Source organism: Heptranchias perlo, chromosome 31 (assembly GCF_035084215.1).
Source record: "Heptranchias perlo isolate sHepPer1 chromosome 31, sHepPer1.hap1, whole genome shotgun sequence".
NCBI lineage: Eukaryota > Metazoa > Chordata > Chondrichthyes > Hexanchiformes > Hexanchidae > Heptranchias > Heptranchias perlo.
Genome location: NC_090355.1, coordinates 9,210,606 through 9,237,979, shown reverse-complemented (window position 1 = coordinate 9,237,979; position 27,374 = coordinate 9,210,606). Strand labels below are relative to the sequence as shown.

The following is a 27,374-nucleotide window of genomic DNA, read 5'->3' as shown; positions in this document are numbered from 1 at the left end:
TTCTGCAATCTTCTATCTATCACACGAGGACAAAAGAAAAGGCATTATTTATTCCTGATGTGTGTGTACTACATCAAATCTTTTATGTGAATTTCCCAAGACAGCAGCAATGGTTTCAAACTATGTCAAAGACCAGCTTGCCAGTTAGAAGTATACTTTCAAGTTTTGTTTATGCAAAATGAAACTTAAACTATGGGGCATAAATTGGGCCGTGTAGCGCCCGTTGTGTAAGCGTTACGTGGACTAAGGGCCCAAAATGGCATCCGGAATGCGCGTGCGCACTTCTAGCCTGACGTGCGCCAGACGCCATATTGGTAAAGGTGTTTGCGCATGCGCAGATAACAAACGCCGGCACCATGTAAAGTAGGAAGAATGTGCGATAGGTCAGTGTGCAACGCTGATTTAAAGGGGGCAGATGCGTTTTTGGAACTCAACACACTGTCTTAACCTCGCACAGCTGAACAGGTGTTAAACAGCATGGAAGACGCCCCACCACCAGCGCTATTTGAAGGGATCATGCAGGAGTGAAAGGTTAGTTGCTGGATTATTGATTCTGGCTGCTGATGCATTTGTACCTGTTTTTGGAGGTCTCCTGTACTTGAATACTAGGACCAGGGGACATAGCCTAAAAATTAGAGCCAGGACTTTCAGGATTGAAGTTAGGAAACGTTTCTACACGCAAAAGATGGTAGAAGTTTGGAACGCTGTTCCTCAAATGGCAGTTGATGCTAGCTCAATTGTTAATTTTAAATTTATGTTAACCAAAGGTATTAAGGGACATGGGGCTAAGGAGTATCCCTGTGGATATAGGATGCCCCTCCTTCTGTCACCAAGGCCTCTAATACATCATAAGGAGAACCTTAGTGCACGCTCTCTCGCAGGCCCAGTTCAAACTCAGATAGGCAGTTTGGTGGGTTCTGGCCTGCAGATTGGAGGATGTGGGGATTTAATAGTGCGCAACCTTTATTCAATGTTTTAAAATAACTCAACAGTTTATAAACACAGCGACGGGACCTGCATCTGTGTTTTATGTGTGCGATGTCTGATCTCTGTTCAGACCCATATCTTATATTTCGCAAATAACAGAGTCCCGCAAATGTTGACCAGCCCAGTTGTTGCTCATAAAAATTCCAGGAGGAGCCATCATCATCAGGCTGCACCATATTGCAGCACAGATTCACTTCCCAACTGACTTCCACCATTCCTGCAGCCACAATGCGCCATCCCTTTAAGAGCTGCAAGCTGCTTTTCAGTGGTGCCAGCCACTCACGATATCGGGGCCCCCTGCTGGTGAGCAGCCACTCAACAGTGCAGGTAGGTCTGGCTGCACGCAGCAATCAGGTAAATCACGAGGCAGCACAAATGTTACAGGCTGCCTGCATCTCAACGACCGGGCGCGGGTTAGTCGCACACCACGACCCCCGTTATCCAATATAACTCCATATAAATTTTACAACTCAACTCGTGGCCCCTTCATAATATGGAAGCATTAAATCCATTCCTACTCAAGATAATTACAAATGAGGGAAATCGTTCGACCCACCTTAGTTCATACATTCACCTCCATTTTAGCATTCCAAAGTTTTTGCTTTTACTGTAGCTGGGAGTAAATTCCACGTGTTGGTCACTTTTTGAGTGAAGTAGTGCTTTTTAAAAAAAAATCGTTCATGGGATGTGGGCATCACTGGCAATGCCAGCATTTATTGCCCATCCATAATTGCCCTTGAGAAGGTGGTGGTGAGCTGCCTTCTTGAACCGCTGCAGTCTGTGCGGTGAAGGTTCTCCCACAGTACTGTTAGGAAGGGAGTTCCAGGATTTTGACCCAGCGACAATGAAGGAACGGCGATATATTTCCAAGTCGGGATGGTGTGTGACTTGGAGGGGAACGTGCAGGTGGTGTTGTTCCCATGTGCCTCCTGCCCTTGTCCTTCTAGGTGGTAGAGGTCGCGGGTTTGGGAGGTGCTGTCAAAGAAGCCTTGGCGAGTTGCTGCAGTGCATCCTGTGGATGGTACACACTGCAACCATGGTGCACCTCTGGTGAAGGGAGTGAATGTTTAGGGTGGTGGATGGGGTGCCAATCAAGCGGACTGCTTTGTCCTGGATGGTGTCGAGCTTCTTGAGTGTTATTGGAGCTGCACTCATCCAGGCAAGCGGAGAGTATTCCATCACACTCCTGACTTGTGCCTTGTGGATGGTGGAAAGGCTTTGGGGAGTCAGGAGGTGAGTCACTCGCTGCAGAATACCCAGCCTCTGACCTGCTCTTGTAGCCACACTATTTATGTGGCTGGTCCAGTTAAGTTTCTGGTCAATGGTGACCCCCAGGATGTTGATGGTGGGGGATTTAGCGATGGTAATGCCGTTGAATGTCAAGGGGAGGTGGTTAGACTCCCTCTTGTTGGAGATGGTCATTGCCTGGCACTTGTCTGACACAAATGTTACTTGCCACATATCAGCCCACACCTGGATGTTGTCCAGGTCTTGCTGCATGCAGGCTTGGACTCCATTATCTGAGGGGTTGCGAATGGAACTGAACACTGTGCAATCATCAGCGAACATCCCCATTTCTGACCTTATGATGGAGGGAAGGTCATTGATGAAGCAGCTGAAGATGGTTGGGCCAAGGACACTGCCCTGAGGAACTCCTGCAGCAATGTCCTGGGGCTGAGATGATTGGCCTCCAATAAACACTACCATCTCCCTTTGTGCTAGGTATGACTCCATCCACTGGAGAGTTTTCCCCCCCGATTCCCATTGACTTCAATTTTACTACGGCTCCTTGGTGCCACACTCAGTCAAATGCTGCCTTGATGTCAAGGGCAGTCACTCTCACCTCACCTCTGGAATCCAGCTCTTTTGTCCATATTTGGACCAAGGCTGCAATGAGGTCTGGAGTCGAGTGGTCCTGGTGGAACCCAAACTGAGCATCGGTCAGCAGGTTATTGGTGAGTAAGTGCCGCTTGATAGCACTGTCGACGACACCTTCAATCACTTTGCTGATGATTGAGAGTAGCCTTATGGGGCTTTTTGTGGACTGGACATACCTGGGCAATTTTCCACATTGTCGGATAGATGCCAGTGTTGTAGCTGTACTGGAACAATTTGGCTTGAAGCGCGGCTAGTTCTGGAACACAAGTCTTCAGCACTACAGCCGGGATGTTGTCGGGGTCCATAGCCTTTGCTGTATCCAGTGCACTCAGCCGTTTCTTGATATCACTTGGAGTGAATCGAATTGGCTGAAGACTGGCTACTGTGATGGTGGGGGATATCAGGAGGAGGCCGAGATGGATCATCTACTCGGCACTTCTGGCTGACGATGGTTGCAAATGCTTCAGCCTTGTCTTTTGCACTCACGTGCTGGACTCCGCCATCATTGAGAATGGGGATGTTTGCAGAGCCTCCTCCTCCCGTTAGTTGTTTAATTGTCCACCACCATTCACGACTGGATGTGGCAGGACTGCAGAGCTTTGATCTGATCCGTCGGTTGTGGAATTGCTTAGCTCTGTCTATAGCCTGAGAACAGTTCTAAAATTGCTTTTAAATAATTGGAAGCTGTGTCCCCTTTGTTCCACTCTCATTTAATTTGAAGTAGAATTTCAGATTTACCTTTTCCTTCACCTGAACTATCTTATATACCTCTATTACCCCGCTTCTCAGGTGCCTCCTTTCTGGCTGAAATGCCTGAATTTCTCTACTCTACATAACTCAACACAATGATTAAGCCTTGTAGCTCTTCTATGCATTGTCACCAGCACTTGAATATTCCCTTTGTTTCTTGATGACCAGAACTGGACAGACAGGCACTTAAATTCAACATCATTGCCCCTGTTTCAGGTTCATGACGACAACGATGACAAATTTACCAGTGGGGCCTAGGCTGGGGAACGATGCAGAACAAGCCAGCATTGGAGGAATGGAGAGTTCTTGGGAGGGGGAGTTGTCAAGCTGGAGTGGGTTACAGAGATAGGGACGAGTGAGGCCATGAAAGGATTATAAACATGAGGATGAGAATTTTAAATTTGAGGCGTTGGAGGACCGGGAGCCAATGTAGGTCAGCAAGAACAGAGGCGATGGGTGAATGGGACTTGGTGTGGGAAAGGATACCGGCAGCAGAGTTTTGGATGAGCTGAAGTTTACAGAGCGTAGAAGATGGGAAGCCAGGGAGGAATGCATTGGAATTGTCGAGTCTAGAGATGGCAAAGGAATGGAAGAGTGGATAATGTATCTGCAGCATGCTCAAATTCAACTGTGTTTCTAATCTTATATCCAACATTATATGTGTGAGTAGTTTTTCTTTGGCAAGACATTTCCATCGGCATAATAGCCCTAGAACCATCATGTTGCATATAACAGTCATTCAGTACTTGTATTTATCCTTAAAATGCCCAATCCTGCTTCTATGCTAACCAGATATTCACCCTGATCTTTTTCAAAAGGTTTCGCTCGATATTACTGTCACTTGGAATGTTTTTCATAAAATCAGTATTCTGTGGAGGGAGAAAAAAACCTTCTTGTAAGTTTTGCTTCAGGCTAATCAGTTTTCTTCACATGTCTTCCAGTTTCATGCTGACAATACAAATTAAACGTCTGTTGATACCAAAATTATCCATTCCTCTTTTCAAAACCAGGATCATGCCTCCTCTCAATCATCTTTTCTCTAAGAGTATTAGGAGTCTCTTTTCAGATGTTATCAGCCCCCACGTCCAAAATTGTCCTGATTAATCATCTCCAACACACCAGGTTCCTTTAAAAAGGTAGGATGCACCAAAGTACACACAATATTCCAAATATGGGCTCATCAGTATTGTAAAACGCAACCTTGAGGTACATTCCAATACATAATTAGACTTGCTTAGAACACCTTCGCAATGATTTGACATCTATTGTGAAGAGTTTATAATTGCACCCAAATATTTTTCCAACTTTTTTAGAAGACCATTCTTCATGATACCCCTCGCTTTCATGTTTTCTACCCTGATGCGCAAAATCTTAAGTTTATTTAGTTTAAAATCCAACTAATATTTCTTAGACTTTGGCCCTGATCCCTTTGTATCGATAACCCTTACATTCATAACCTGGTGGCTTAAACCAATGTCATTCGCAGCCAATACAAGTATCTTCTTTTATATTAATAGTACAAAAAGCGGGGGACCCTGTAGAACTCGGCTTGTTCGTATCTCTCACCAGGAGTTTTTTCTATTTTTTCACCAGCTTTTGCTGAGCTAATTTACAATCCAGTTGTTTGGGACCGATTCAATGAACCTCAGTCACAAGGTGCATCGGGTGAACTTTATTAAATGTCTCTGAAAATACCTGTGTATTGTATTCTTTAGGAGTAGTCCAGTTATACACATGCATTCCACATTTTGTGATAAATACACAGTGAGCTTGGTGACAAAGAAACATTGCAAGCATGTAAGCTAACAGCTCGTGACTGAGGACGATATTGCAATCCAGAGCAGGCACAATATAACAGGTTTAAACAGAAGGCTTCACTTGTTACGAAAAGTTACATCGAGTCTACAGCACAGAAATAGGCCATTTTGCCCAACTGGTCTATACCAGCGTTTGTGTCCTTCAGTCAAAAATCGTAATGACACGCACAAAGGGGCATTCATTCTTCAGAGAAGGTTACAAAAGATATTTGATCATCTGTCATTCAGCAAGATCTATTGCAGTCATTGTACATTACCAAGATCAAGAGACCAACAGGAGACAAACTTTCTACAATAAATATTAAAGGCTTATAGATGTCTTCTGCAGGTTACCCACTCCATCAGAGCATTGCAGCACATAATGGTAGGAAGTGGTTTGACCCTTCCACTCCTCACATAGCAAGAACCCAATCTCAGCCAGCTATCAATGGGTAGCACATTGTAGAGGAAAAGAAAGAAAAGCTTGAAGCAAGCTGAGGGCCTTACCAATCGCAGATGATCTCCCACCTTCTAGCATGTACAATGGTACCTAGTTTGGGGAAGGTTGGAGATGAAGACCATGGTTACTGAAAACATTTTGCTCAGTGCTGTGCACCTACTGCTGATTTTGTCCTCAAGAATTCTATGTTAATTTTTAGGTGAAGTCTAATTAGGTTGGATTTATTTTAAATATCCAAAATAACCAACCGTGGTGCTCTACATTGTGCATACAACACACTTTATTTAATTCTACACTCACATAAAGTACTGGTTTTCTTTGGTCAAGAGATTTAAGGGCAAATGGATTTTTTTCCATTTGTGGGACCTGATTCCCATCTGCGTGATTCAAGGTGTGAATTAATTTATGAGTTCCAGGGATGAAGGGAGCAAGGAAAAAGAAATGAATTATTTAGAATCCCGTGGCCTAAACCCACTGTGTATGAAAGACAAATGAGGATTTGTTTTTGTAAACTGACCTTTGTTCAACTTGACTTTGTATTGTGTGAACATCCACTCAGGTCTGGAGCTCCTTTGATTTATTGCCAAGTCAAACAGGATTTATCCAAAATGAGCTAAAACACAGCAGGGAACATCTGTAGTTGGAACCGGCCATCAGGCACGGCCATTGTGTTATCATTGGTCCTCAGGTAAATGCCAGAACTGCTGAACTATACAGACAGTAGTGCTAAAGGTGTACTGTTACTAAATAAAAAAGAATGCCTGTTGAATGGTGTAATGTGTTTGTACACTGCTCTTTCATCTGTTGGATACAGGTTCAAGTACAGCATCGAACAATGAGATGAGGGGCTTGTCTCTGTGCCAGCTTTAAGCGCCTTAAATAAAATGCTGTCAGGCACTCTCAGGTGAAGGCCAAGAGAACATGACACTAAAGCATAAAACTGCCCATAATTCAGCACTAATTAGCAGTCTCGTTCCAAGAATCCATAAGGATGGCTGATGTGGGAAAGGAAAACGTTCCCTTTAAATGGGAACTCTTAACTTAAAAAGAAACTGCTGTGTACTACACTAGAGATGTGAGTTTAATTATTTTATGGTGATTGGCCAATAATTGCTGTCAAGGAGAGTTACCCTGGCCAACATTCCTCCCTTAACCAACACCACCAAAACAGATCAACTGGTCATTCACCTCATGGCTGTTTGTGAGACCTCACTGTGCACAAATTGGCTGCCAAGTTTGTCTAAAAAAACAAGTGATTATACTTGAAAAATAATTCATAGCAATCAAGCATCTTGGGATGTCCTGAGGGTGTGAAAGGCACGAGAAAAGAGAAGGCTGAGGGGTGACCTGATAGAGGTCTTTAAGATTAGGAAAGGGTTTGATAGGGACGTAGAGATGTTTTCACTTGTGAGGAAGATCAAAACTAAGGGCCATGAATAAAATATAGTCACTAATAAATCTAATAAGGAATTCAGGAGAAACTCTTTACACAGAGAGTCGTTAGAATGTGGAACTTGCTGCTATAAAGAATAGTTGAGACGAATAGTATAGATGCATTTAAGAGGAAGCTAAATAAACACGAGGGAGAAATGAATAGGTTATGCTGACAGGGTTAGAAGAAGAGGGGTGGGGGGAGGCTCATGTGGAGCATAATCATGGCATGGACCAGTTGAGCAGAATGGCCTGTTTCTGTGCTGTACGTTCTATGTAATTCTATGTATATAAACATAAGTTTGTTCTTTCTTTGCAAAAAAGAATGCAAGTTTAGCCACGTCACTGAGGCACTGTACAGCTAGTTGCATCCAGCATCAGATTAATGCCAGCTCTGACCAGAGAAATGAGATGCTCAGTGTAAATGGATCGTGCTCCAAGCCGAGGCCTGACGTCACTTATGTTGATCTTCCATTTTGTCTTTTACAGTCACTGTCACACAGATTTGGAAATAAGTCTCAAACATAGCTCAGCAATGACATTCTACCATTGCAAAAAATCTATTTATAATAAACTGTGAAGAGAGCCTTCTCCTTGCTTCATCACCGCCATTTTGAAGTTCGAGTGTGTTGGGGTAGGAAGGAGATTCCCACGCACGCTCAACAATCCATGTATTACTGAAACATAGGGGGACATTTAACCCCCAAGAACAGGGGGGTTGGGGGGGAGGGGGAGGGGGGGTGGGAGTTAAAATTATAGATTTTTCCAGCGTGGCCGCAACCCGGCACCAACATGGCAACCTCCAAGCTTAATGGAGGCGCATGCGAGTAACCTACTCACCGGAGGCGGGTCTATAACTAGTGCAGATGGGTGGGTAGTTAACGGAGCAATTAACATGATTATGAGGTGATAAGTAGGTGTTTTTAATTGAATTTAAGACACCTTCAAATTTAACGCCTCCAGCACGGGTTTCCCAGGCTGCGGGAATCAGAGCAGGTAAAAGGAGGTGGGAAGGGCCGGATCCATGAGGTAAGTGCCTACATTGCACTGCTTATGGGCCAGGAGGAGCAGGAGTGCTTGCTCGCGGCTCACCAAGCTTACATGCCATGACCCTCCCCGCAACGTTCGACTCCCCACCCCACCCCCGACCTCTGATGTCTGACTCCCCTCCCGACCTCCAATGTCCAACTTCCCCTCCCCTCCCCTCCCCTCCAGCCAGTGATCTTCTCCCCAGCCCCCGAACCAACCCCACCCCCCCGCCCCCGCCTATGTCCTCCACGGCCCCATATTCTCCATGGCCCACTTTCTCTTCCTCCTTCCTCTCCGATCCCCTGCTGTGGCCTTCCCGTCCAACAGTCAGCCAGCCCCTCAATCTGGCTGGCTGTGGATAGAAAACCGATTTGAAAAATTTAAAACAAGTCCTGCTGTTAAATTCGGCAGGACCTGTGTGAAACCCTTACTTCCGGGTTTCCCGACCTCAATAGCCTCTCTTCCTGACTCCAAGCTAAATTCCAGGCCATAGGATCAGGACACCACCGGTTTGTGTTGTAGCAGGGAAAAGAACTGCAAATGAATTATGAGGCAGCATATGCAACTTGGATTTTATCTTCGTAAGTAATTCCATTTTTAATGCAACCCTCAGCTTCGGGAGCAGCCATCTCAGAGAACATCACTACAATTCTACTATGTTGGTGTTTGGGACAAGTTGAGGCTGAAGATGGAACCATTTTTTCCCTTCTTACCTCTCCTGAAGATTCTGCTACTTTCTGAGATAGAATACCATAGGCGCCAGCTGTCCTCAGGTATACCTCACCCAAACGGCCACTGTTCCTTTGTGAGCCGGCAAACTGTTAAACCACAGAGGACAACGCAACCAAGCCTGATTAGTCCCTCATCAAATGTCCAGGCACATATGTCCTTCCAGCTGGATAGTAATCAGAAGCAGGAATCTGGGATGATTTTCCACTACCAAACCCAGGGTAGCTGAGGCCAAATGTAAATGCACCGATTGCTGTCCTGACTGAGATTAGCTAACTCAGTACAGACTGGGGAAGGGACCTTGTCCTTTCCTGGACTGTACAGCTCATTTGTTCACCGGATGGATTGAGTCATCAGAAGACGACTTTCAGCGAACGTGTTTCATTTGTTGGCAGTGACTACCAATGCCATTATCAAGCACATCTCACTTTTCAAAGCTGATAAAGTTCATTCAGTAGGTTACGAGGTGACCATGCTCCTTTAAGTCAGTAGAGATCTTCATTCAGAGACAAGTACGGAATGCCGAGCCACATTAACTTAATCTTTACATTTGCATCAAAGCCTAGAAGGCATGTTCTTTCAAATATCTGGACCCTGCTGAGTGAGGCAGCTGGTTAGTGATAACCATAGAAACTGTAAGAGGTTATTTTAAGTGCAGTGCAGTCATATTTATGGCAGCACACACAAAGCCCAGGGATTCCTGTGGCACAGAACAACATTCCTTAAAATTTGTTGTGCACAGTGACCGCTGTCTGCCTCCATACCCCCAACTGCTGAGCTGGAATGGTCATTAGTTTATGAGCGCTCTTCACAGCGATAAAAATTGATTAATTTTGTCCATACTTCATGAGTTTTCTCTGTGTGCTGTGTTAAGTAATTTTTAAAAACCCAGATTCTTTTAAGAGACCCACAAAATGGCTTTGTTGCTGTATGCTTGGCAATTGATGTTTCATTAATATCTTGTGACCCAATTCTGTCTGTGTAGAAACCTCAATCTAAGGGATTAAAATTTAAAAAATCTTGGTTTCCAGTGACGCAATACTGAGGTCTTGGTAACACCTCCAAAAGTCACTTACCTTTTTTGTCTCTTTTGAATCCAAAGTGTAATTTATGGCTACAGTACAGGTACTCAAATCCTACCATATATTATTTTCAAAACAGATTCTATACATTTGTAATACCAATTAAGACTTTCAATTAGACCAATAAATGCAACTATACATTTCGAAGCATGCAGTACTGAATAAAAAGGGTTAAATATTAATTGCATTTATTTCAAGTAGGAATACAATTGGGACCACCAGTGAGTTTGATGTAGTTCATAACTAAGAGCATTTCTTTTTTAATCTCACAGTGCGATCTCAAAGGCTTAAATTAGATTGTGTTGTTCCAGTATTCACATCTTGTGTGGACTGTCACTGCTACATTCAGTGGAAAGCATAGAACTGAGACATTGTTATGTGAGATTTAAACTTGAGTTGGGAAGACTGAGTTTCTGCTAACTAATGTGATGGAAGCAGCACAGTTCTGAGACCTTCAGTAAAAACTCTGCACTTCAAGTAAAACATGCAACATTACATTTGCTGAAAGTTTGGGAGCAAAAGTCTGGAGATGCAAGGGCAACATTTTAAGAAGGAAAACACGATGGCAGAAACAAACTTGAAATCAATGCAAAATGTATTGACATAGCATTTACATGTCACTCTGTTTTAACACATGTTCCCTCTCAAGATAACCAGAAACATTTCAGTGCTTCGCATGATACTTCATAAAATGGCCAGTTACACAAAGTGGCTACCAGGGGCAGTGGGGAGGGGGGTGAAATGCCAATTTATAGCAGACCTTATGAAGATTATGAAGCTTGCTGCTGGAAGCCTTCAGTTGCACGGTACTTCATAGCAAGTCTGTAACCCAACTTCTCCAATAAGAAAACATGGATAATTAATGAAAGATCTAAAACAAAAGTTTAAAACTTAATTATCTCCCACAAGGTAGGATTTTTGGCTATAATTATATATATATATATATACTTAAACAAGAGGCATATTGGTAGAGCTGATTGAAGTGGTAAGGCATGATTATGTACATCCATGATTCCCCAAACTGTGACCTCTCAATCTCAAATATAGCTGCTATGGTAAACACTGAATGGAAGGCAGGTGCTTGGAATAGAAAGAGGAAGCAAAGGAAAAATTAGACCAATAAATGAATTGCTGACATTGCCATGAACTCACTATTTCTTTACTTCATCTTCTTCATCACTGCAGTCTTCCTCACTTAGTTTTTATTTTTTTGCTTCTTCCAGTACACCTCACTTTCTCTCTTGGAACTTTATGATTTTGCTGCCTTAGTGTCTCTTTGCCAAGTGACAGTCCAAGTTTCCATTCACAAGCAGAGGCCCACTATCACACACCAAACCACACTCCAGTGTGAACTGCCCCCTTCAGGATAGGAGGGGTAAAGGGAGAAAGGAAACAAAAATGTTGGCATTACAAAGTGCAGTTTGTTGAAGGTTAGTTGTGAGTGAAATCATTTTACTGGAAACAACCAATCAAACTGTTTCCTGAGAATGTAATTTTAATTAAATACTTGCCAATACAACTGAATTTAACAGGAATCGGCCAGTGTTCAGCCACAAATATTCCCATGCTTCACTAGAGATTCCACCTGTTCATCTAAAATGGTAGCTGTTGCTGAGCTGTTCCACGTCTGAGATATCCTGAGACTCTCAAAGGCTGATCGAAGGGTGCTCAGAACCAACCAAAGAACTTGACGTGTTGTAGCATGCCCTTTGGTTACTATTTAATGCTGATGGGATGCATCACTGAAACGGAAGGAATAGTGAATTTTCAGTGCTGAACCAGGTCTTAACACAACGCTGAGCAATTGAATATGACAGTTCCCTTTGCTATGTTGTTTGTAGTACTATCTGCTGCTTAGGCAATGCCTCAGCTCATCCAAACTATCCAAGTGTGAGCTCATTCTTCGGCAAACAATTCACCAAAACACCAATGCAACTGAACCCAACACTGCCCTCACTCAATCTCTATACATTTCCAGGAAGCAATCAAGGTCAGGAAGCATGGTTGATTTTTCCTCTCCTTAACCTGGTAATACCAAACCCAATTTTGCCAAATGAGATCAGCAAGTAAACCAGGGACTGATCTTGGAACCTTCCAGGCCTGTACGTTTAACACTACATAGTACACTTGTCCACTGAGCCATGGAAACTTCTTTACATGACAATACAAACCCACCAAGAACTTTCAGAGTCACCAATTACCCACACCTCTAGAGCGTTGGCCTTCTCAAATTATGTAACTTTAAAAGAAAATACTAAAAAATCCATTATGCCACATAACTTAATGCACATTCAATGAATGTCATATAATGAAGGACTGTTACAACACAGAAACAGGCCATTTGACCCATCTAGTGTTTGCTGGTGCTTTTCCGCACATGAGCGACCTTGTATAATCTCACTCTCCTGCTTACTTTCCACACCTTTTTTCAAGCAGCTATATAATTAAAAAGAATTTATGAACTCTGCTTCAACAATGGTTTGTGCAGAGAATTCAACATTCTTAACTACTGTCTGTCTGAAGTTTTTTTTCTCGCCTCCCCACTGTTTTTTGTGTTTATATTAAATCTGTGCTCTCCTATTACCATATCACTGATCCGTGAAAACTAACCATCGCTAATTATCTTATCAGAATCCTGAAGACCTCAATCAGGTTACCCCTAAAAAAAAGCCCTTAATTTTTCAAGTTTCTCCATGACTGTAACCCTTTCACCCCTGTAACATCCGAGTGAATCTGCACTGCACCGTCTCCATTTCTTTTATATCCTTCCTATTACGGGATTCTCAAAATACCCCAGCAGCAGCCAAAAGTCTACTACAAGTTCAACGTTGCTTCCTTACTTTTGTGTTCTATGCCGCTGGGTACAAAACTAAGGATTCCATTTGCTTCTTATGGGTTTATTCCACCTTCAATGGCCTGTGTATCTATGCAACAGGATCCCTCTATTCCCTTCCCTATTCTTACTTCCAAAAAGGTACAAAAAACATTCTGTAAAACAAAAGGGTCCACAGGAATCAGGTGCGATCAATAGGATGCTTCTACATTTAAACTCCAGCCATTTGATAATTCAGATCACGTGTTTATGCGTCCATTTGAAAGAATATTTCAGATTAAATTCCAAGCAGTTTTGATTTTCTTTTTATAAAATGATAAAATATACCTTTAAGAACACATGTATTGGGCTAACTGCTTTCAGTAAGAAATAACTTAGTCAATACACTTTTTCATTTATTTAATTGATAGGAAGAAGCCAGCAAAGAAGAAAAATTAAATTAACTTCAACAATAAGTTGGGAGATTACCTGAATTGGAGACAGTAAGAAAGATAATTATCCTATTAATCACACTTGATCTGTTTATTCCTTTCCTTTTTTAAGCACAGCTACATGATTACTTGTATGGTTTCAATCATATATCTCCTCTCCCTAAGTATTGAACTTTTGATCCAGAATTCTCCGTTTATGTGCTCTTTCCAAATTCAAATCAGGCAGCTTTCAGTAGTGACCAGATGTGACAGAGAACCATTCACCTCAATTTAGCTATTTGCCTTGTGATGAATGCTGTGGACACTCTCCAGCTGAGTCTCATCCTGAATCTTGTCGAACTGCCTATTTGCAAGTCCAGAAGTCAAGATATTGCTGGCCAGGGGCATTGTGACCATTCTGTGTACTCAAGCAATCTCATTCCGATGCACTTGGAATACTGATGTGCAGTGTCCAACTAACTTTTGGACCTTTCATAACCCATGGATACTGTACAAAACATTACATACAGCACAACTCCAATTAATGTTGTAATGTTGCGGGTTTTTACACAGCATATTTTGTTTTTTAAGAAAATTCCATATCTCATTATTTTCCTTCTGTTTCCGTAAAGGAACACTTGCTATAGTTTGATAGGATGGTCAATCCTGCTGAAATAGGTCCAATGCCAAAACAGAACAAATTTTTAAAACACCTGACTCATAACTCGTGCAAATTATTTTATGTCGTCTCACCGTAACAATCGTATGGCCTCAAGGTCCCTGATGGTTTAGTCACAGTGGGAAAGCACTGCAGTCCTAAGTCAGACAGGGCAGAAGGTCTTAGATGTGATTCCTGGTCTGTGCTAAGTTGGTTGGGGGGGGGATCATTTTAACCGAACCCATCCACCGGGAAATCGACAAGATCCGACCGGCTGCCCGTTTTATATCCCGCCCATCTCAATGGAAAGTGCAATCAGTCGGGGTGCAAAGAGGGCGGTTGATCAAATCCTGTTAGTCTCCTGTCGAGCGGGTTAGGTTTAAATTTCGCCCCCCCCCAACAAATTGATCTCAGCCAGGCCTGTAGTTGGGGCATAACCATTGGTCTCAGTGCTGCTGGGCGAGAGAGTAGACTAGAAATATAAGCCTGTGCTGAGGTCAGGTGAGTACAGGACTAGGCTTGGCTGGAATGTCCTCAGTGAGACAGCTTGCCAACACCAACTGTTTAGGTTCGCCCAGGAAGATTGGAAGATGACTGACTTGTGGCACTATGCACAGCAAGAATTAGTGACTATGGGGGAGAAAGAGAGAGGTCAGAACATCTGAAGTAAAAACTGAAAATGCTGTAACTCTCAGCAGGTCAGGCAGCATCTGTGGAAAGAGAAGCAGAGTTAACATTTCAGGTCAATGATCAGAACTGGAAGATGTGATGTGGAGATGGACTGGAGTGGACAAATGTAAGGAATCTTACAACACCAGGTTATAGTCCAACAGTTTTATTTGAAAATCACAAGCTTTCGGAAGCTTGTGATTTTCAAATAAAACTGTTGGACTCTAACCTGGTGTTGTAAGATTCCTTACATTAGAACTGGAAGATGTTAGAGATGAACAGCTTTTAAGCAAGAGCCAAGGAAAAGAGGGGGCAAGAGGGAAAAGGAAGTGGTCTGTGGTAAGTTGGGGGTGCAGAAGTGATTAAATGACAAAAGGGATGATTGTGCAAGGCAAAAGGGATGACAATGGGACAAGTATAGAAACAATAGTTGAGTCCAGAGGAAGTGTAAATGGTTACAGCAGAATAGCAGATGGGGAGGGAAGGTTAGAAAATCTGGCAAAGCGGAATGGGTTGCCGTGGCCCAGGAACATGACGGAAGAAAGGCGGGTAAACCCCAGGGGTGCAGACCACCCAGCCGGCCATGTACCGATAGGGAATCCCCACCCCAAAACACCAGCCCGCAACCTCCCCCACTCCCAGTGGCTCCGGTGCAGCCAATCCTCTTTGATCAGCACCTGATGTCCGAGAGAGAATGGGAGCGCTGGTCAAAGTGTAAAGTTGCTAAACTCAATGTTAAGGCCACAAGGCTGTAAAGTTGTTGTGTTAGAAACAACCAGGCATCCTTCTGATTTTACAGTGGAGGGAGATACTCCAAGAGAATGGAATGGGAGACCCGGTGAGTATAAAGAGAGCTGTGAAACTGATGGAGTAACACAAGAGCAGAATCAAAAAAATCAAAAAAAAGCAAAAATTGACATCACAGCACAAGGAGGAGCACCGAGGGTAAGTCAGTAAGTATTTGGTTTATTGATTAGTGTTTTTAGTGATTATTGTTCTTAGTGATTAGTGTCTTTAGTGGTTGGTTAATGTTTTTAGTGGTTAGTGTTTTAGTGTTAGCTCAAAGGTAAATAGCTTTAAGGCTAAACAAACATTTTAATTAACTGTTAGGTAACATGGCAGGACAGCTGGGGCCCATCACATGCACATCCTGTGCCATGTAGGAACTCCAGAACACTTCTTGTGTCCTGGAAAACCCCATGTGCAGGAAGTGCCGCTAACTGCTCGAGCTCAGAGTTTCTGAGCTTGAGGGGCGGCTGGCGTCACTCAGAGTTTCAGGAGGTGGTCACCCCACAGCCACAGGGAGTTCAGGTGGAGAGTGAGTGGATGACCATCAGATAGACTAGGAGGAACAGGCAGGCAGTGCAGGAATCCCCTGGGAGTCCGGCACTCAGTGTTGAATACCAGTGAGGGTGCTGACACCTCGGGGGCGGAGGAGGTGTAGTCAGGAGCAATCCACGGCACCGTGGGAGACTCGGCTGCATGGGGGGCAAAAGAAATGCAGTTGTTATGGGGATTCGATAGCTGGGGGATAGACAGGTGTTTCTGTACCCGCCAACGTGAGTCCCGCATGGTGTGTTGGGGCCAGGGTAAAGGACGTCACTGAGAGGGTGCAGAACATTTTGAAGGGGGAAAGGGAACAGCCAGAGGTCATGGTTCATGTGGGAACCAATATCATACGAAGGAAAAGGGGTGAGGTCCTCCGGTCAGTGTTTCAGGAGCTAGGGAGGAATCTCTGCTGATTATAGGAATAGTAGGGTAAGGCAGGTTAATGTGTGGCTGGAGCAATGGTGCAGGAGAGAGGGCTTCAGATTCCTGGGGCCCAATTTTAGCATCGGGTTTCGTGTGCGTTCTCGGCGGGGGGGCCTCGATAATCCCGATCCCCAGGTGCGGGACCGGAACGCGCCGCGATCCCGGCCACTTCCGGGTTCCACGCTGACGTGCGGGGCTGCGCGCACAGGCCCCGCTGGTGGGAATCCCGCAGGCAATTAAAGCCAGCGGGATGCCACTTGAGTGTATTTACTTTGCTTGTTCAGGTCATTAAATGACTTGATTCAGCTGTCTTATTAGGAAGTGTGGGATTTTACCTTCAACTCAGACTGTTTCACATACTGGGGGAAACAGTCTCACTCCAACCGGACGTGTTGCAGCCAGCAGCCTGTGGCAGCTGCCAAGGTGCACTCCACAGGGGGGGGGGAGACCCCTCACCCACGCAGGAGGCCACTCCGTCACATAGGGCAAAGCCTGCCCTCCACCACCCCCCTCCAAGCCAGAGGAAACCCTGACGTGGAACCGCAGCCCCAGTGCGAGGACCCACCCACCTACCGTGCACAACCCCTCAGACCAACACCTGCCAGATGGGGGCCGCTTCGACATCCTCGGAGGACGAACAGCATCACCAGCCCCAGCAGCCTCGCAGTCCACGCCGTCCGCCTCATCGACGTGGAGCCCCCCAACACGGTGCTGTGGCACACCCACCTGCACAGCAGGAGGGAGGGCAACTGCAGAGAGAGCTGCGTCGCAGGAGGCACTACCCTCCGCAGAGGGTCTACAGACCGAGGCTCAGCTTCATAGACCTCTCCGAGGAGCAGTGCATACGGAGGCTCAGAGTCAATCGCCAGGTAGTCGCCGACATCTGCAGCCTCCTTAATGACGAGCTGCTCCCGGATGGACCAAGCAGCATCTTCCTACCCGTCGCCGTCAAGGTCACCACTGCCCTCAACTTCTTCGCATCCGGATCCTTCCAGGGTGCCACCGGGGACATCACCGGGGTCTGCCAGTCCTCTGCACACAAGTGCATAAGGCAGGTCACCGATGGGTTGTTCCACAGGGCCTCGCACGACATCAACTTCGCCATGGACGAGCGCAGCCAGATGGAGAGGGCGGTTGGATTCCATGCCATGGCTGGCTTCCCACGGGTACAGGGTGTAATCGGCTGCACCCACATCGCCATACGGCCACCTCCGCATGAGCCAGGGCTGTTCATCAACAGGAAGGGGTATCACTCCATGAACGCCCAGCTCATTTGTGACCACCGCCAGAGATTCCCACATGTGTGCGCCAGATACCCTGGCAGCTGCCACGATGCCTTCGTCCTCAGGGAGTCCACCGTCCCGCCCCTCTTCCACGCACCCAACACCGGCAACGGCTGGCTCCTCGGCGACAAGGGATATCCCCTGCACACGTGGCTTATGACACCTCTGAGGAACCCCGTTACCGAGCTGCAGCATCGATATAACGACAGCCACATTGCTACCAGGTCTACAATTGAGCAGGCTATAGGGCTGCTCAAGATGCGCTTCAGGTGCCTCGATCGTTCCGGGGGAGCGCTCCAACACACGCCACTCCGAGTGGGCCGAATTATAGTTGTCTGCTGTGCCCTGCATAACATGGCACTACAGAGAGGGGTGCCGCTGGAGGAGGCCCCATGCACACCCGCCACCCACATTGAGGACGACAATGAGGAGGAGGAGGAGGAGGAGGAAGAGGAGGAGTACGAGCGAGAGGAGGAGGAACGACCCGTGGCCCGAACACTGGCTCACCTGCGTGCTTGTCAGGCCAGGGAGGCACTCATATGCCAACGGTTCTCCTAACATCACACTGTGTGAGGCGTTCACATGTCATAACGTGCACAGACGAGGGTCCATACAGGCTCCCTCCACAGAAGAGTGGTGCCTGTACACCTGCACCCACTGTATTATGCCCAATGGGTGGGACGGGGTGGTCGTCGTCATGATGAGGCGCACGGAAGGGACATATTGCACAAGCCGCAGAATTATGGACAAGAGGTGGCAGCATTGGTGAGAAAAAGTGAGTTTATTTCGTGTTGCCATTCAAAGACTGGAAATAAAAATATAACAAATAGACAAACACCCTGGTGCAATCCCTGTGTGCTCACGGAACTTTGGGTTTTCGTTTCCTGGTACCCCTACATGGTGCTACCCCTGTGGCTCCAGCAGAGGTGGTGGCAGGTTGCTCCTGTTTGTGCCCTGACCTGGTAGATGCTTTGGCCCGACGCCCCCTGGGTTTCGGTGCCCATGAGGGCACCTCCACAAACTTCCAAGCTGCAACCGGGACATCCCCGGTGTCTCTCAGTCGTCTGCGCGGATAAGCCCTGCAAATACACCTACACCCACTCTGCAGTGACACACTGGGTGGCATCAGTGGTGGGTCCTCAGAGGGATACCCAGGAGCAGGTATTATTGCACAAACCAGACAGGATTCGCGAAGACATGGCAGTAGTGGAGCCAATATAATGTGTGATGTGAGTTGTTCTTTAATTCAATAGCAGTATGAACCATGACAATCCCTCAAACACCCTTGTGCATCCCCTTCATGCTCACGACACGTTTGCCTTACGCTGCCTACTGCACATATGTGATGCATGCCCTGTGGCTGCAGCACAGGTGGTGGCAGGTTGAGTGAGGCTGGCCGTGAGAGAGATGCACGAGAGGGTGAGTATGAGATAGAGCCAAGAGATTGTATGAGGATTGGGTTGAGTGGTAGTGGCGGGGTGAGTACTGGCGAGGTGAGTAGGTGCAGGTAAGATGAGGATGAGGTTTGAGTGGGTATGAGGGGTCATGTGACAGAGTAGTGTTGGCAGTGCCGAAGGAGATGTGGGGTGGGGGCAGTGTTGTGGCAGGCAGAGTGTAGGGGAAAGACTGCGTGTTCTCACTGTGGCTGACCTACTGAGGCCATTGGTGCGCCTCCTGCACTGTATGCAGGTGGGCGATATGTTGGTGGCGCAGCTGACCCCCTCTGCCACCTCGAGCCAGGCCTTCTTGGTGGCAGAGGCAGGCCGCTTCCTCCCGGCCGCCGGAGGGGGAGATCTCTGTCCTCCCCCTCCTCCTCACCCCATCTAATGATACCTGGGGTGAGGCATCATTAAACTGGGAGCAGCCTTCCCCCTGGGCTGCTCCATGCTGTAATTTTTTCAGTTTGTGGCAGCATCTGTCAGTGGAGGACTGCCCCTTTAAATAGAGCGCCTCCAGCTGACAGATCTTACTGCGCATGCGCAGCCCGCCCAACGCGCTGATCAGCAGCGCGGAACCCGGAGAAGCAGGTAAGTGGATCCAATCAGTGTGTTGCCTGCTACGATCGCGCGGGAAACCCACGAATTTCACCGGGCGCGTTTTCAATGCGCCCGCTGGCCTACCCCCCGGGAACCCGCACCCCTGGTAAAATCGGGCCCCTGGAGTCTGGGGCCAGTTCTGGGGCAGGAGGGATCTGTTCAAGATGGACCTCAACAGAGCTGGGACCAATGTCCTCACGGGGAGGTTAACTAGTGCAATGGGGAAGGGGTTAAATTGATTTGGCAGGGGGATGGGCACTGGGATGAAACATTATGATCTGAAATGCGGTGCCTGAAAGGACGGTGAAAGCAGATTCAATCGTGGCTTTCAAAAAGAAATTGGATAAATACTTGAAGGGAAGAAATTTGCAGTGCATGGGGGAAAGAGCAAGGGGATGGGACTAACTGAATTGCTCTTACAAAGAGCCGACACAGACTCGATGGGCCGAATGGCCTCCTTCTGTGCTAGAATCATAGGATGGTTACATCATTAAAGTGGAGAAACAAGGTGCACAGAGGATTGGTAGGGACAAATAGAACAGAGCAAAGAATAGCTCAGAAATAGGAGGGATCAGACAGGGGGCAAATGTGAGGCAATCTAAGAGGAGATTGGAGTGCATGTGCAGAAATGCACTTAGCATTGTTAATTATGTTGGTGAGCTGTAGGCTCAAGACGCCACATGGGACTATGATATAGTGGTAATAACAAAGACCTGGCTCAAAGAAGTGGGGGGGGGAATTGGGGACTTAACATTCCTGGCTACAAAGTATTCAGGAAAGATAGGGAAGGAAAGAAAGGAGGGGGAAGGGAGGTGGTGGCAGTATGGATCAAAGAAACTATTATAGCACTGGAAAGGGATGATGCATTTGAGGGGTCAAAGACAGAATCTATTTGGTTAGAATTAGGAACAATAGAGGAGCTATCAGGCTACTGGGTGTATACTATGGACCACCAAATAGTGGGAAGGAGATAGAGGAGCAAATTTGCAGGCAAACTACAGAAAGATGCAAGAACTATAGAGTAGCGATAATAGGTGACTTCAATTATCCCAATATAGACAGGGACAGTAACAGTGTAAAAGGCAAAGAGGGGGAGGGGTTCCTGAAATGTTTTCAAGAGAACTTTCTTGAACAGTGTCGTTCCAGCCCAATGAGGAAGGAAGCAGTGCTGGATCTAGTTCTGGGTCAAGTGGAGCATGTTTCAGTGGGGGAGCATTTGGGGAACAGTGATCATAATATCATTAGGTTTAGAACAGTTATGGAAAAGGACAAGGAAAAATCAAATGTGAAAATACTTAACTGGAGGAGGGCTAAATTCAGTGAGTTAAAAAACTTGCCAGGTAGATTGGAATCAAAAATTGGTGGGCAAAACAGTAATTGAACAATGGGAGGCCTTTAAGTAGAGTTGGTTCGGGTACAGAGTAGGCACATCCCTACAGGGAAAGGAAGGAAATGCATCCAAAGATAGAGCTCCCTGGATGACCAAAGATATAGAGATTAAAATGAAACAGAAAAATGAGGCTTATGACAAATGTAAGGTTCATAATAAAGTAGAGAACCAAGCTGAATACAGAAAATACAGAGATCTAAAAAAGTAATTAAGAGGGGTAAAGAGAGAGTATGAGTCTAGATTAGTGGCTAAGATAAAAGGGAACCCAAAGTCTTTTATAAACTTATAAATAGTAAAGGGGTCATCAAAGGAAGGGTGGGACCGACTATGGACAAAAAAGGAGATCTTCTTGTGGAGGCAGAGGGCATGGCTATGGTACTAAATGAATACTTCGCATCAGTCTTCACAAGAGAAGAGGATGCTGCCATTGTAGCAGTAAAGGAGGTCATAGCAGCTATACTGGATAGGAAAAAATAGATAAAGAGGAGTTCCTTAAAAGATTGGCAGTACTCAAAGTAGAAAAGTCACCCAGTCTAGATTACTGAGGGAAGTAAGGGTGGAAATTGCAGAGGCTCTGGCCACAATCTTCCAATCCTCCTTAGATCTGGGGATGGTGCCAGAGGGCTGGAGGATTGCAAATGTTACACCCTTGTTCAAAAAAAAGGGAGCATGATAAACCTGACAATTACAGGCTGGCCAACCTAACATTGGTGGTGGGGAAACATTTAGAGACAATATTCCGGGACAAAATTAATTGGAACTTGGAAAAGTGTGGGCTAATAAACGAAAGTTAGCACAGCTTTGATAAAGGAAAATCGTGTTTGACCAACTTGATTGAGTTCTTTGATGAAGTAACAGAGAGGGTTGATGAGGGTAATGTGGTTGATGTTGTGTATATGGACTTTCAAAAGGCATTTGATAAAGTACCACATAATAGACTTATTAGCAAAATTAAAGCTCATGGGATTAAAGGGACGGTGGCAGTGTGGATACAAAATTAGCTAAGGGGCAGAAAGCAGAGAGCAGTGGTGAACGGTTGTTTTTCAGTCTGGATGGAAGTATACAGTGGAGTTCCCCAGGTACAGTATTAGAACCACTTTTTGATTATATATTAATGACCTGGACTTGGGTATAGAGGGTATAAGTTCAAAGTTTGCAGATGACATGAAACTTAGAAATGTAGTAAACAATTAGTTAGTAACAGACTTCAGGAGGACATTAGACAGACTGGTGAAATGGGCAGACACATGGCAGATGAAATTTAACACAGAGAAGTGTGAAGTGATACATTTTGGTAGGAAGAATGTGGAGAGGCAATATAAACTAAATGGTTCAATTTTAAAGGGAGTGCAAGAACAGAGAGACCTGTGGATGCATATACACAAATCTTTGAAGGTGGCAGGACAAGTTGAGAATGCTGTTAAAAAAGTATATGGGATCCTGGGCTTTATTAGTAGAGGAAGTTATGCTGAACCTTTATAAAACACTGGTTACGCTTCAGCTGGAGTATTGTGTTCAATTCTGGGCACCACACTTTAGGAAAGATGTCAAGGCCTTAGAGAGGGTGCAGCAGAGATTTACTTGAATGGTACCTGGGATGAGGGACTTCAGTTATGTGGAGAGACTGGTGAAGCTGGGGTTGTCCTCCTTAGAACAGAGAAGGTTAAGGGGAGATTTGCTACAGGTGTTCAAAATCATGAACATTTTTGATAAAGTAAATAAGGAGAAACTGTTTCCAGTGGCAGAAGGGTCGGTAACCAGAGTACACAGATTTAAGGTGATCGGCAAAAAGAACCAGGGGCAACATGAAGGATCATTTTTTAATGCAGTGAGTTGTAATGATCTGGAATACTCTGCCTGAAAGGTTGGTGGTAGCAAAGTCAAAAATATCGTTCAAAAGGGAATTGGATAAATACTTGAAGGGAAACAATTTACAGGGCTATGGGGAAAGAGTCGGGGAATAGGACTAATTGGATAGCTCTTTCAAAGAGCCGGCATAGGCACGATGGGACGAATGGCCTCCTCCTGTGCTGTAACTACTATGATACTGTTGGGTTTCTTTGACCGAATATTTTATTTTAATTGAATAATCGCATTCTTTTATTCCCTGCACTTTTATTATTCCATTTATAACCTATTGTGGATGCAGCAGGAATCTCATAGGAGTCCAAGCTGTGCGCTAGATTTATGAAACAATCTTATAACAACATCGTGAGGTGACTGGTGCATTCTTTTGGGAATGTGTCACATGCATCTTATGGAGACTGGGAAAATGAGATTTCATTAAAAGCAAATCAGTCAACTGCACAACTATTAACTAATGCTATAATTCTGCACTCCAACTCCATTTTATTTGTGCATTAGGGAACTCTGTCACCACTGGCTGAATGTCCAAGTGTTGCAACTCAATGTTTTAAATGAAACCCGACTTGTGAAAAACAGGTGGGCACAGAGTTAAAGAAAAAAGTTATGCTGAAAATTTAAGGGCTGTCTATCTCAAAGTTTCCTTTGAGATAATTTTCAGCAGTTGAGATTAAATTTGAACATAACAGCTCATCTTATTGCTAAGAAGCCACAACTGAATAAAAGTTAGATTGTGTACTTTATAATCGCACTTCAAAACAGCTCCTTTGGGTCCGTACCCTTGGAGTCTGGTATTGAAAACATAAAAAATCCAGTTGTAGTTCCTTTAAAAAAAAATTCAGAACATTGAATTTATATCACATTATATTTAGCAAAAACCATCGTTAATCACACTATGAGGGTGTATAATTTTAAATATTTTTGCAAAATTGAAACTGCAATAACTAAAAAAGAAGCAGAGTCCATGCCAATAAGAAGTCTTCCAATAATACAAAATGAATTAACACATACATTGCACCTTATGACATTGAAACATGTCAGTGCACTTTACACAGTAAAATATTATTGAAGTGCAGTGTCTGTTATCATGTAGGAAAATGGGTCATTGTGAAATGTCCACAAAATCCTATAAACATCACTGAGATGAATGACTAGTTAATATTTATTTTTTTGCATTGGCAAACCCTCATTCGTAATCTGGGATGATGTGATCTCGATGAACAATGAACCATTTTCTTGTTTCCAGATATCTTGCTGGACTTCCACTAAGATTCATGGGGAGAATTTTTATCAGGTTTTTCCAATCGCCCAATGTAACTTCAGTGGAAGAGCAAGGACAACCCTGGAGAAACAGCGTACATGGCTGTTTATAACCATTAACGTTGTTTCCCTGGAGGGGGATCCGTCTATCTTCCACTGGAGAAACCGCCTGTGGAAATTCCAGGCGCACTCCACTTTCGAAAATGATTGATATCAGCCACACCAGATGCTTTTGTAACAAACTTAAGCAATTCAACAGATTTTTCACCAATGGAGTTGGTTACAAAAGCAGGGCCGATATTGAAATCAGTCCAAAAATCACTCGTCTGAAGCAAGTTCACATAGGAGTTAAGAAGACAAGCCAGCTTGATGACGTCTTTTGAAAGCTTCCTTGTAGAACTTGACATTAAAGAATGCTTTTCGGTGTGATAATACAGTAGTTCCTCTTCTTCACCGGCCAACTGGTTACACTCTTTGCAGGATTTACATGTAGGTATGCCTATAGGGCCATGTTACACATCTGCATCCCACAGCTGCACAAAAACCAAACTGATCAAAACAGAAATATTTTAGCTCAGGATTCCTCTAATCTCAAAGCAGCTTCCTTTGAGATCATTTTCAGCAGTTGAGATTAAAGAACAAATGCAGTATTTACCAAAACAATCCATAAGTTTAGTAGATAGAGGGCATCTTGAAACAAATCCTGATCAGGAAGTATTGTCATGGGATGACATTTAACAGCTCCGGAATTGAAATATTAGCAAATGAAAATGGGGCAGAAATTGCTCAGAGCGGCGAACCAACAGTGCTCGCCGATCCGTAGGTTTATACTAACTCACGAACTTACCAAGGTCTTTTCTTCAGCCACTTCCTCGAATAGGAAGCGGAGAAGAGCCCAGTGTCAGTTCAAGCAAAGCTCTACCTTCAACCAATGAGATCCCAACATTTTTGACTTTCCAACAAGAGAGAGTCTAACCACCTCCCCTTGACATTCAACGGTATTACCATCGCCGAATTCCCACCATCAACATCCTGGGGGCCACCATTGACCAGAAACTTAACTGGACCAGCCATATAAATACTGTGGCTACAAGAGCAGATCAGAGGCTGCTGTTCTGCGGTGAGTGACTCACCTCCTGACTCCCCAATGCCTTTCCACCATCTTCAAGGCACAAGTCAGGAGTATGATGGAATACTCTCCACTTGCCTGGATGAGTGCAGCTCCAACAACACTCAAGAAGCTCGACACCATCCAGGACATTCACTCCCTCCACCACTGACGCATCATGACTGCAGCGAGTACCATCTACAGGATGCTCTGCAGTAACTCGCCAAGGCTTCTTCGACAGCACCTCCCAAACCCGCGACCTCTACCACCTAGACAAGGGCAGCAGGCGCATGGGAACACCACCACCTGCACGTTCCCCTCCAAGTCACACACCACCCTGACTTGGAAATATTTGGCCGTTCCTTCATTGTCGCTGGGTCAAAATCCTGGAACTCACTACCTGATAGCACTGTGGGAGGACCTTCACCACACGGACTGCAGCGGTTCAAGAAGGCGGCTCACCACCACCTTCTCAAGGGCAATTAGGGATGGATAATAAATGCTGGCCTCGCCAGCGACGCCCACATCCCATGAACGAATAAAAAACAAAGCTGCGTCATGCAGGCTTGCAACGTTACACCAGGAAGTGAAAGGTACAACATTTTAAATCAATGTGAAAACAGTAATAGACAACGAAAAGAGAGGGTAAGAAATAATTGAATTAAATAAAAGAGACAGAAAGGAAAAGTAAAAAAAACATTTTTAATTTTTAAAAAACATTTTTAATGACCAAAAACTATTAAAATAAGGAGTAACGAGACTCCACATTTTTAAAAGTTAGTTTTTAGTTGTTTGGCAGTTATTAAGACTTGCCGCGCTGCTAAAACTTAGTTTCGACCTGTATTTTTAAGTGTACCTGTTTGGTGGCGTAATTAGTTACTTTGCAGCTGGGCAGATAAGCAAGTTTGCACTTTTTCAATGATTCCTCTGATTGCAGCGTGCGATATCCCTTTAATTCAAAGCTGCAATATCGCCAGCAAACCACTAAGAGCAAGTTCTGGATTTCCGCGTTTCACTGCGCATGTGCGGTTGCCGGAACTTGCTCCTTCATTACGCCACGAACAACGGAGAGCACTGTTCAGCTCCTCCGTTATTTAACAACCGATTTCTGCCCCAATATGTCATCCTCAAACAGTTCTTATGACCGTCACTTAGACAAGCTGACTGTAAACAATCAAACTGCTTTCCAATGAAGGTGTAACTTCCATTTTGAGTGTATTTTTTTTAAAAAGCTGCTTTAAATGAAGAATTACAATCCAAAAAAATAAGTCATGGACATTTTTTGCCACAGGATCTTTCATACCCATCTGAAGAGACTTAGTTTAACATCTCATCCAAAGGACAGCACTTCTGACGATGCAGCACTTCCTCGGTATTGGAGTGGAGCTTCATCCCAGATTAGGGCCTGATTTGAGGCTTAACTCTCCACAAACTTCTAACGCAGAAGCAAGAGTGTAACAGTTGAGCCAAGCTGACTATAATACTAATGGTGCAGTGGTTATCGTGTTAACAATTCAGAGACCATCGCCCAGTCAGGAAAAGAGCGGGGAGGAAGTATTTTCAGACGGGAAACCCGGAAGTAAGGATTTCCCACACGTCATGTCCTTTTACCTGCTGGGATTTCTGCAACCCGGAATACCCATCCACCATGGGTTAAAAATTAAAATTTAGGCATAATAGAGTCACGCAGCCTCCTTAAAAACTTTTACTGACTGTCCCACCTCCTGAGTGCGGGTTGTCTGCCTGGACCCGGCCCGCCTCCGTTAAAACTCCAGAAGTGGGCGGGTTTGAGAAATTTAAAGTTTTTACCTCCCATCTGGCCCCAACCCACCCATCCTTGGGCATTAAAATTCCCTCCCATGAGTTCAAATACTACCACAGAAAGTTGTGAATTCAATAAATCTGGTCGTTGGCGAGCTAGCATCAGAAAAAATGACCATGAAAGCTGCCAGATTGTTGGAAAAACCTAA

General features: G+C 44.9%; 1 long non-coding RNA gene across 1 annotated transcript in view; it reads right to left on the bottom strand.

The window, feature by feature from the left end:
* LOC137300391 (uncharacterized) overlaps positions 1-9,567 on the bottom strand; it is a 130,870-nt gene extending 121,303 nt beyond the window's left edge. Inside the window, exon 1 of the long non-coding RNA XR_010958067.1 lies at positions 9,045-9,567. This is a non-coding gene — a long non-coding RNA (uncharacterized lncRNA). The remainder of the gene's footprint in view (positions 1-9,044) is intronic.
* Positions 9,568-27,374: the final 17,807 nt, after the last annotated feature.